Source organism: Chrysemys picta, unplaced genomic scaffold (assembly GCF_011386835.1).
Source record: "Chrysemys picta bellii isolate R12L10 unplaced genomic scaffold, ASM1138683v2 scaf1899, whole genome shotgun sequence".
Taxonomy (NCBI): Eukaryota; Metazoa; Chordata; order Testudines; family Emydidae; genus Chrysemys; species Chrysemys picta.
In genome coordinates, this window is record NW_027054604.1 from 1,770 (window position 1) to 11,000 (window position 9,231).

General features: G+C 44.8%; 1 long non-coding RNA gene across 1 annotated transcript; it reads right to left on the reverse strand.

Annotated features, from left to right (window-relative positions):
• Positions 1 to 1,379: 1,379 nt before the first annotated feature.
• LOC135980123 (uncharacterized) lies at positions 1,380 to 7,997 on the reverse strand. The gene is made up of 6 exons (XR_010597345.1): positions 7,860 to 7,997; positions 5,963 to 6,106; positions 3,239 to 3,335; positions 2,156 to 2,923; positions 1,808 to 1,879; positions 1,380 to 1,537 (listed from the first exon to the last, which is right to left on the reverse strand). It is a non-coding gene; the product is annotated as an uncharacterized LOC135980123 (long non-coding RNA).
• Between the last annotated feature and the right edge of the window lie 1,234 nt (positions 7,998 to 9,231).

Here is a 9,231-nt window from a genome sequence, read left to right on the forward strand (position 1 = left end):
TTCACATTCTGGTTAGCTGCACATTTTGGAAGGAAAAAGGAGCAAAGATCATCATCATTGGTTAGAATTACTGACTACTTACATCTGAACCAGTAGCTCCCATTTTTATTGCTTTATTCAGTAAAGCAACTTCTTGTGCTCTTTAGAGATGAAGATTTCATCAGTTACATTTCTTCCACCTGAAAGTATGAGCAGAATCATTTACTATTATGGGAATGGCGTATTGCATTTCTTACCTCCTTAAAAGGATAGATCAGCTAATTCCTGGATTGAACAAGTGGCAAGTCCATGTTGCTTTGTCTTGCGTCTGCTTTTCATACTCTCCCCATGACAAGTAAAGTCCACCACAGTTCTTCTCCCAGAAAGTAAAATCCACACCACTTGATCTACACATGGATGTTTGGAGACTGGTATTTCTTACCTCCTTGTCCGGGACAACCACTTACCCTCACTTCTCCCTGGTAGGAATGACCACCTGGTCTGTTCATATCTCATATTAGAAAAACCTGCAATCAATGTTTGACAGAATTATTTATTATTACTCATTACCAGCTATGAAGAGTCATCAATGGAGAAGGTTCCTTAGCATCCAGATCATTAAACTTCAGTGCTCACCTACTTGTCAGCAATGTTCTACCCCAAGACTTTGATTCTTAGAGGTACAGCGAGCTTTCGTGGCTAAAATTTGAAGCATATAAGTGGCTGCTTGCCTTTTTCTGAACTAGAAGTAAAAGATGCTTTTCTACCCTGTGGCCAGGTCTTACCTGGCTGACTTTGTTTCTTAAATTCAGCAGCCTCTTATCATCCTCCCTTTAATTGGAAGATCTTCATTTTCACCTGAAAATAAAAGTAGAGCCTTTAATTCCTGCCCCCATGCTGTGAGGAGGTGCCTTCCTTACCTCTTGATAGGAATGATCAGTTCCACTTATTTCTTGACATTTGATAAATAAGCAACAATGATCACTTCTGTACAAATAGAATCAGTTGGACAAGTAATCTCTGCAAATGCAAGACCAGGTGAAATGCTCATCTTCACACTCTGGTTAGTTGCACTTTTTGGAAGGAAAAAGGAGAAAAGATCATCATCATTGGTTAGAATTACTGACTACTTACATCTGAACCAGTAGCTCCCATTTTTATTGCTTTATTCAGTAAAGCAACTTCTTGTGCTCTTTAGAGATGAAGATTTCATCAGTTACATTTCTTCCACCTGAAAGTATGAGCAGAATCATATACTATTATGGGAATGGCGTATTGCATTTCTTACCTCCTTAAAAGGATGGCTCAGCTAATTCCTGGATAGAGCAAGTGGCAAGTCCATGTTGCTTTGTTTTGCGTCTGCTTTTCATACTCTCCCCATGACAAGTAAAGTCCACCACAGTTCTTCTCCCAGAAAGTAAAATCCACACCACTTGATCTACACATGGATGTTTGGAGACTGGTATTTCTTACCTCCTTGTCCGGGACAACCACTTACCCTCACTTCTCCCTGGTAGGAATGACCACCTGGTCTGTTCATATCTCATATTAGAAAAACCTGCAATCAATGTTTGACAGAATTATTTATTATTACTCATTACCAGCTAAGAAGAGTCATCAATGGAGAAGGTTCCTTAGCATCCAGATCATTAAGCTTTTAGAGACCTTTCAGTGCTCACCTACTTGACAGCAATGTTCTACCCCAAGACTTTGATTCTTAGAGGTACCGCCAGCTACCCTGGCTAAAATTTGAAGCATATAAATTGCTGCTTACCTTTTTATGAACTAGAAGTAAAAGATGCTTTTCTTCCCTGTGGCCAGGTCTTACCTGGCTGACTTTGTTTCTTAAATTCTGCAGCCTCTTATCATCCTCCCTTTAATTGGAAGATCTTCATTTCACCTGAAAATAGAAGTAGAGCCTTTAATTCCTGCCCCCATACTGTGAGGAGGTGCCTTCCTTACCTCTTGATAGGAATGATCAGTTCCACTTATTTCTTGACATTTGATAAATAAGCAACAATGATCACTTCTGTACAAATAGAATCAGTTGGACAAGTAATCTCTGCAAATGCAAGACCAGGTGAAATGCTCATCTTCACACTCTGGTTAGTTGCACTTTTTGGAAGGAAAAAGGAGAAAAGATCATCATCATTGGTTAGAATTACTGACTAGTTACATCTGAACCAGTAGCTCCCATTTTTATTGCTTTATTCAGTAAAGCAACTTCTTGTGCTCTTTAGAGATGAAGATTTCATCAGTTACATTTCTTCCACCTGAAAGTATGAGCAGAATCATATACTATTATGGGAATGGCGTATTGCATTTCTTACCTCCTTAAAAGGATGGCTCAGCTAATTCCTGGATAGAGCAAGTGGCAAGTCCATGTTGCTTTGTCTTGCGTCTGCTTTTCATACTCTCCCCATGACAAGTAAAGTCCACCACAGTTCTTCTCCCAGAAAGTAAAATCCACACCACTTGATATACACATGGATGGTTGGAGACTGGTATTTCTTACCTCCTTGTCCGGGACAACCACTTACCCTCACTTCTCCCTGGTAGGAATGACCACCTGGTCTGTTCATAGTTCATATTAGAAAAACCTGCAATCAATGTTTGACAGAATTATTGATTATTACTCATTACCAGCTATGAAGAGTCATCAATGGAGAAGGTTCTTTAAAGCATCCAGATCATTAAGCTTTTAGAGACCTTTCAGTGCTCACCTACTTGACAGCAATGTTCTACCCCAAGACTTTGATTCTTAGAGGTACCGCCAGCTACCCTGGCTAAAATTTGAAGCATATAAGTGGCTGCTTGCCTTTTTCTGAACTAGAAGTAAAAGATGCTTTTCTTCCCTGTGGCCAGGTCTTACCTGGCTGACTTTGTTTCTTAAATTCAGCAGCCTCTTATCATCCTCCCTTTAATTGGAAGATCTTCATTTCACCTGAAAATAGAAGTAGAGCCTTTAATTCCTGCCCCCATGCTGTGAGGAGGTGCCTTCCTTACCTCTTGATAGAAATGATCAGTTCCACTTATTTCTTGCCATTTGATAAATAAGCAACAATGATCACTTCTGTACAAATAAAATCGGTTGGACAATTTATCTCTGCAAATGTGAGACCATGTGAAATGCTCATCTTCTCGCTCTGGTTAGTTGCACTTTTTCTTTGTTACATCCTTGTAGGAAAAACCAACCATTATCCAGGAAGGAAAAAGGAGCAAAGATCATCATCATTAGTTAGAATTACTGACTACTTACATCTGAACCAGTAGCTCCCATTTTTATTGCTTTATTCAGTAAAGCAACTTCTTGTGCTCTTTAGAGATGAAGATTTCATCAGTTACATTTCCTCCACCTAAAAGTATGAGCAGAATCATTTACTATTATGGGAATGGCGTATTGTATTTCTTAGCTCCTTAAAAGGATGGATCACCTAATTCCTTCCTGTAACCTACAGCTGTCTGTCATCCTTGCATCTCAAAATATGACCTGCGGCAAAGATCAGCATTTGACAGACTGTATTTTTGTCAGGCAACAGGTAAATGAATTGTCCTTGGATTCATTTTGTAACAGGGAATATAAATCCTCACCTTCTGTGTGATGAATTGCTGTATTGGTTTATCTTTTTCTCTCCATACAATCAGCTGTATTGTTAAAAACCAATAGGTATAAGTGATTTCTTTATTCTTGACTAGAACAAGTAAATACTTCTGTAACTTTCAGAAGCTTTGGTTATGTATATTGCTTAATTCTTACGAAACTGCTTGTAGCCTTTGACAGCAAAGGATAGATTCACTTCCTTCACCTAAAAACATTCAGATTGGTTAGTTTCCACTCCATTGCTACCAGAAGGTGCATTCCTTATCTCTTGATAGGAACAGTTTCTCTTACTAGAGTGGTACTATATGAACTTCTGACAGACAAGATGTAATGATCAAATCAACAGGAGTAGTACCAATTGCAATGTCATCTCTTGACAGGTAAGAACCAAGCTGATGCCACTTCTCAGATAGACCATTTGTACCCTTTCCTTTTTGAATTGTACAAATGCTGGCATGATTAACCCCTAGTAGTTACATCTTGACACAGACAATCAGGATTCTACCCGATGCTAAAGAAATCAGTCCAGGTTCTTACCCCATCCACTGCTTCTGTGCTTCTCCTTTCTCTTCTCTTGCAGCCTCTTTGCCCACTCCTTTTTCATGTCTCTCTCCTCACCCATTCCCCTTTCCTCTTTCTTCTCTGTCCCTTCCTCAGCCCCTGGTGTTTCTTTCTCACTAACAACTTCCATTTCCCCCCTCACCTCCATTATCAATACCTCATTTCCTCCCCCCACCCCAGTCTTGTCCCTGCCTTGTTTCCTTCCTCCTTACAAGAATTCTTTCCTTCATCCTTCTGTGTCTCACGTTCCCATCTTTAGCAATGGAAGCAGGTTGGTCCCAGAAGGCCCTGCTCCAACACCCTAGTCCCTGTACTCAGACCTACAGGCAGCAGCCATGTGCTCTGGGCAACATCCTGGTGTGAAATGCCGCAGCCCCTGGTGGCTGACCCATCAATCACTGCATCACAACAGGGAGTTGTGGGTCATCGTCACCAACTCCTCAGTGGGGCAAAGTGACCTGCCCCACATCCTCCCAGGGGAGCTGTAGGGGGAAGGCTCTGGCTGGCTCTAAACTCTCAAATGAGTCAAATTACACTTCAGATCTGGACTCACCAGCTGGGGCTCTGTGACAGTGAATTCCAGGATCATGAACGGCTCCTTTCCCTGTGATTTGGATGGAGTGGGACTTACACAGCCCTCACCTATGGAAGCTTATATCATAGTTCCCATCCCCTGCATGTTCCCATCACTGGGTTTGTCTAGTCACCATGCCTACAGTGGAATGTTCCACCTCCATCATAATGGGCCAATTCTGAGCAGTGCTGAGTTCCTGCATCTCCCTCTGGAACCAGTGAGAGCTGCAGGTGCCCAGCCTCTCTCAGGACTAACCCTGTTGGTTGCGTTTCATGGCACCGTGCTGTGCCCTCCATCTTGTGTTCTAGGCTGATCACTGTAGACCCACCCGGGGACTGACAGCCAGTGCCTCCTGTACAAGGGAATCCAGGCAGGGGCTTCAGTGTTAGTGGGAGATGGGCAGATACCAGAACCATCCCTCCACCCTTCCCTGATCGCTGGGGGCTCTGATAAAAGGACACCTGTTATTGGCTGTGTGGGTCCATACGTTGTCCTGGCTCTGGCAGGTAGCTGGCCCAGGAGACCTCAGTCAAACTGCCCAAAAGACAACAGACTTGTTCAGTGGCAAAGACGCTTGTCCATGTTTGTTGTCGACAAAGCACTGGTACTAGCACCCGATACACTCTGCATGGACATTAGGACATGTATGCTCATGAACATGGACCAGCTCAGTCAGCAGTAGGACTTCCTACTGTCCCCTTGGCCAGATGTACCTTCTGAGACCCCTCTTTTATACACTGATACAAACAAGTTGTGTATTTCCCCTCTCACATGCTTAGTTTCCACCTTAGTTTTAACTCTGTAGTGGGGTATTCTTGTGACTAGCTAGTGCCTAGTATTTATTAGGAGTGTCTCTGTTTTAGCAACACCAGCCACATCCTTACCAAGTTTGTGTACTGGACAGTGAAGTTGTAAGCAAGCATTTGCTTTGTAGCAGGCCTGACTCTGGCTGATGTTTGGTTCAGGCCTCATCTGGTCCCAGGCCCTGTCTTTCAGGCTCTTTCTGCTACAACCGTCATATCCAAACCACCCCAGGTTTGGCTTTGGTTTTCCCAGCAGATGAGTTTGCAAAACCAAGACCCGAACCATCTCCCCTTTTGTTCTTCTCTAGTATTAGGGCCTCTCCAGCCTTGTTTGTGAGTGACCCCCCCTGTAACTTGGGTTGCCTTGAACTCCCAGATCTGTTGTTCACCCTGACCCCCAGGGAGGAGCAACTCCCATTGATTTCCACTTGGAGATACTCCTACCTTCCAGTCAGCATCCAGCCCTGACATCGCTGGCCTGAAGCTTTCAGGAGGTTGGGCTTCTAGAGTTTTCCAGTGAGCAGAGTCAGCTCTGGAAACTAATTCCACTGCAACAATTTGTACTTCACTGGCTGGTTTGGGTTTAGTCTGTGATGGTGTAAGGACAATGTTTGTGAGAACTAGAGACGTGTCAACAGGAAGTGGAGATGAAATAGAGTTATTCAGCTATATTGTAGAGGGGAGGTTAATGAGAGCTAGACCTGAAGGGAGAGGGAAAGACAGATCTCTCAATGGTCCCTGATTATCTCACTCAGAAATTTAATTCCATAAAACACTAGCAGGAAATAAGATAGAAGCGGCGTTTTGCTTACTTCTCCCAGTTCAGGATGTGCCCCAGTGTTCCTTATGACCGATTTATGTTAATATTGGACACTGAGGTTGATGCATGGGGCATATTTATATCGTTACTCATTGTTTTTCAGTGTGAAGGGTTGTGGTAACTGTGGAAGACCTGATGACTTTGACACTATGGATAAGGCCTTTAGACCTAATTAGGGCTCTGGTTACTCCAGGACCAGCTGGGTCTATATTCTGTGGCATAGTCTATATCCTTGTGGGTAGAGCAGGTTGGAAATTTTTACAGCAGCTTCATTCACCCTATTAATCATTAATATTTTGACTGACTTGAATATGAAGAAATCTAATATAATCAGCGCAGCAGCCCCTGCGTGGGTCAGGTTTTCCATTCCCTGTATTTCACACTGCCCTTGCTTTCAGCTTCAGTCTACTGAAGACTCTTGACAATTAAGTAACTTCAGGGGAGAAGCTGGAGGCTTTGGCTGCTGGGTTCGGGACAACTGGATATTTTGGCAGCTGGGAAGGCATAGGAAGCCGTGTGGCATGGTGGGGTAAGCACACCAGCTAGATGGTTCTGCTAGAACAATCGAGTCAGATAGGTAGCAGTGTGCACACTTGTATTGTCATATTTAGAGCTGTAGTCCTAGAGTTGAAGGCCAGAAGGGACCAGAGATCATCTAATCTGACCTCCTGTATATCACAGGCCCCTAAACAGCACCCTGAACCCCCACCCTTGGCTGTGGGCCAAGAAACAGAGCCCCGGTCGTAACCATAGTAACCTTGAAGATGCAGGATCTGGTTCTGTGTTTGTGCAAAGCACAAGGAGAACATGCCAGGGTAACTGTGTCAGTATTCCCCTTCCCTGCTCCACCTGCTTTAGGCTCCCAGCTCCCAGCCATCACCGCTGTTGGGGAGAGACTGTCTTCCCTTCACACACACTCCCCCTTGACTGGGATGTTAAGACTGCAGATCCCCTGATTTACACTTTGACATTCTCCACAACCCAGCCGCCTTTCTCTCACTAGGTTATGCCCAGTGTATTGCCCACAATTACAAGTTACCAAACAGCTCTTTCTAAGCAAGCACCTAGATTCCTAAGGTGAAAGCATTACAAAGAAAACATTAACAACACTAAAGGAACCGACGCCCATGCTAAGAAGTTTACCAGCCGTCATCCCAACTTCAGTCTTGGGCTCTGGTTCCTTCCAAACCCACAACTGGGTTTTCCCCATGGAAGAGTGTGGGGTAAAGACACTGGCTGAATAAAGGGACAGAGGTGAAAGGGGAGAGAAAAGAACTAGGTTGAAGATGAAGAAATAATTGATAATGGGGTGCATTGCTGTTTACATAACTAGGGGATGACTGTAGCACGAACAAACTCCAGAAAGGAAGAGGGAAGAATGGACAAAGGAAGGGGAGGATAAAAGGAGAAAAAAATAAAAATGGCCCCCTTCATCTTTCTGCCGCTGCCTTCCCTGTGAGTTTGTTCGAAGTACCTGCAGTTACTGAATTGCACATTGTGATTCACTCCGGGATGCTTTACCTTTGTTCCTTGTTGGTTTCCTCAAACTAAGATGGATCATTCAGATAAACACTCTGTGGGTTTTGAAAATGTGACCCAGTCCACTGTGCAGGACCCAGAGCAGGAACTCGAGTCGCTCAGAGAGCCTGGGTCTGTGCTAGAAACTTAGAGAAAAAACATTGTTACAGAAACCATCTCCCTCACACTCTCCCCTCTCCCTCTGTGTGCTACTGGGGCATTGCATGTACCTTCGGAGGAGGGACGGGATGCTAATGTATTTCCTGTCATCAGCCCTTTGAACTCACCCCCCTCGGAGAGGTGCACATATACTACTTCAAACTGGATTCTCCAGGGACTAATAGACAAAGGGTTTTTGGATAAATAGCCTGGTTTTAAACTGGCTCAGGGCCTTTTTCCAGCCAATGGGCAGGACCACTGGTCCACAGAGGGCCCCAACCCTGAGGGAAGGGTTGGAAGGACAGGGGGCTTATGCTGAGCTGAAGCTGTGATGAACAAGGAAATCCCTTGGGTGGGGCCAGAGCCCATGTTCGGGTTGGGTGATCCCTCGGCCCACGCATTCCTCATTCCGCACCACTTCCCGCGGCCCCCATTGGCCTAGAGCAGTGAACCGCGGCCAGAGGGAGCCACGATCGACTGAATCTGTGGACGCGGCACGTAAACAAACCGGCCCAGCCCACCAGGGGATTTCCCTGAACAAGCGGCAGCCCTAGTTTGAGAACCACTGCCCTAGGGCCCAAGCTGGACTGTAGAACCGCTGTGTCCCCATTGCTCACTAGCCTGGAGATCTTTGACAATGCTTTGCCAGTGAACAGTGAACGCCCCCAGGCTCTGTTCACTCACTCACCAGCATCCAAAGTCAGGCCCAGCTGAATCCACGAATGCTCTGCCCAGCTAGTCATGAATAGACACAGGGCGACACCTGCATATCCCTCAGGCCCAGCCTTGCACCCCAGAACAGTGCATCTTGTACTGCTCAGGACCCCCCCACCCCCGAATGGTGTAAACTTATTAAAAGTCCATCATTCCATCAAAGGGTGATGAACATGCCCCAGCCTTTAACGTGAGTAGAGATCCCCCAAACACTCCAGCCCAAAGCACCCTGGCGTAGATAAACAATGAAACGAGCTTATTAACCAGAGAGGGATTTTAAGTGATATAGGCATAAAAGTTAGAAAAGAAAAGATTGTGGTTGTATCCTAACTCCTAAACTTTACCAAGCTAAATAAGATTTGAAAGCGAAAAGGGATCTCTCTCCCCAAAACTTTCCGCAGGCCATACTGACTGGAAGGCTTTCCAGCCAAGACCGCCCCTCCCCCCGCCCACACTTTTTAATGTTGGTTCTTTGTCTTTCACACACTCTTGCTGCCATGTG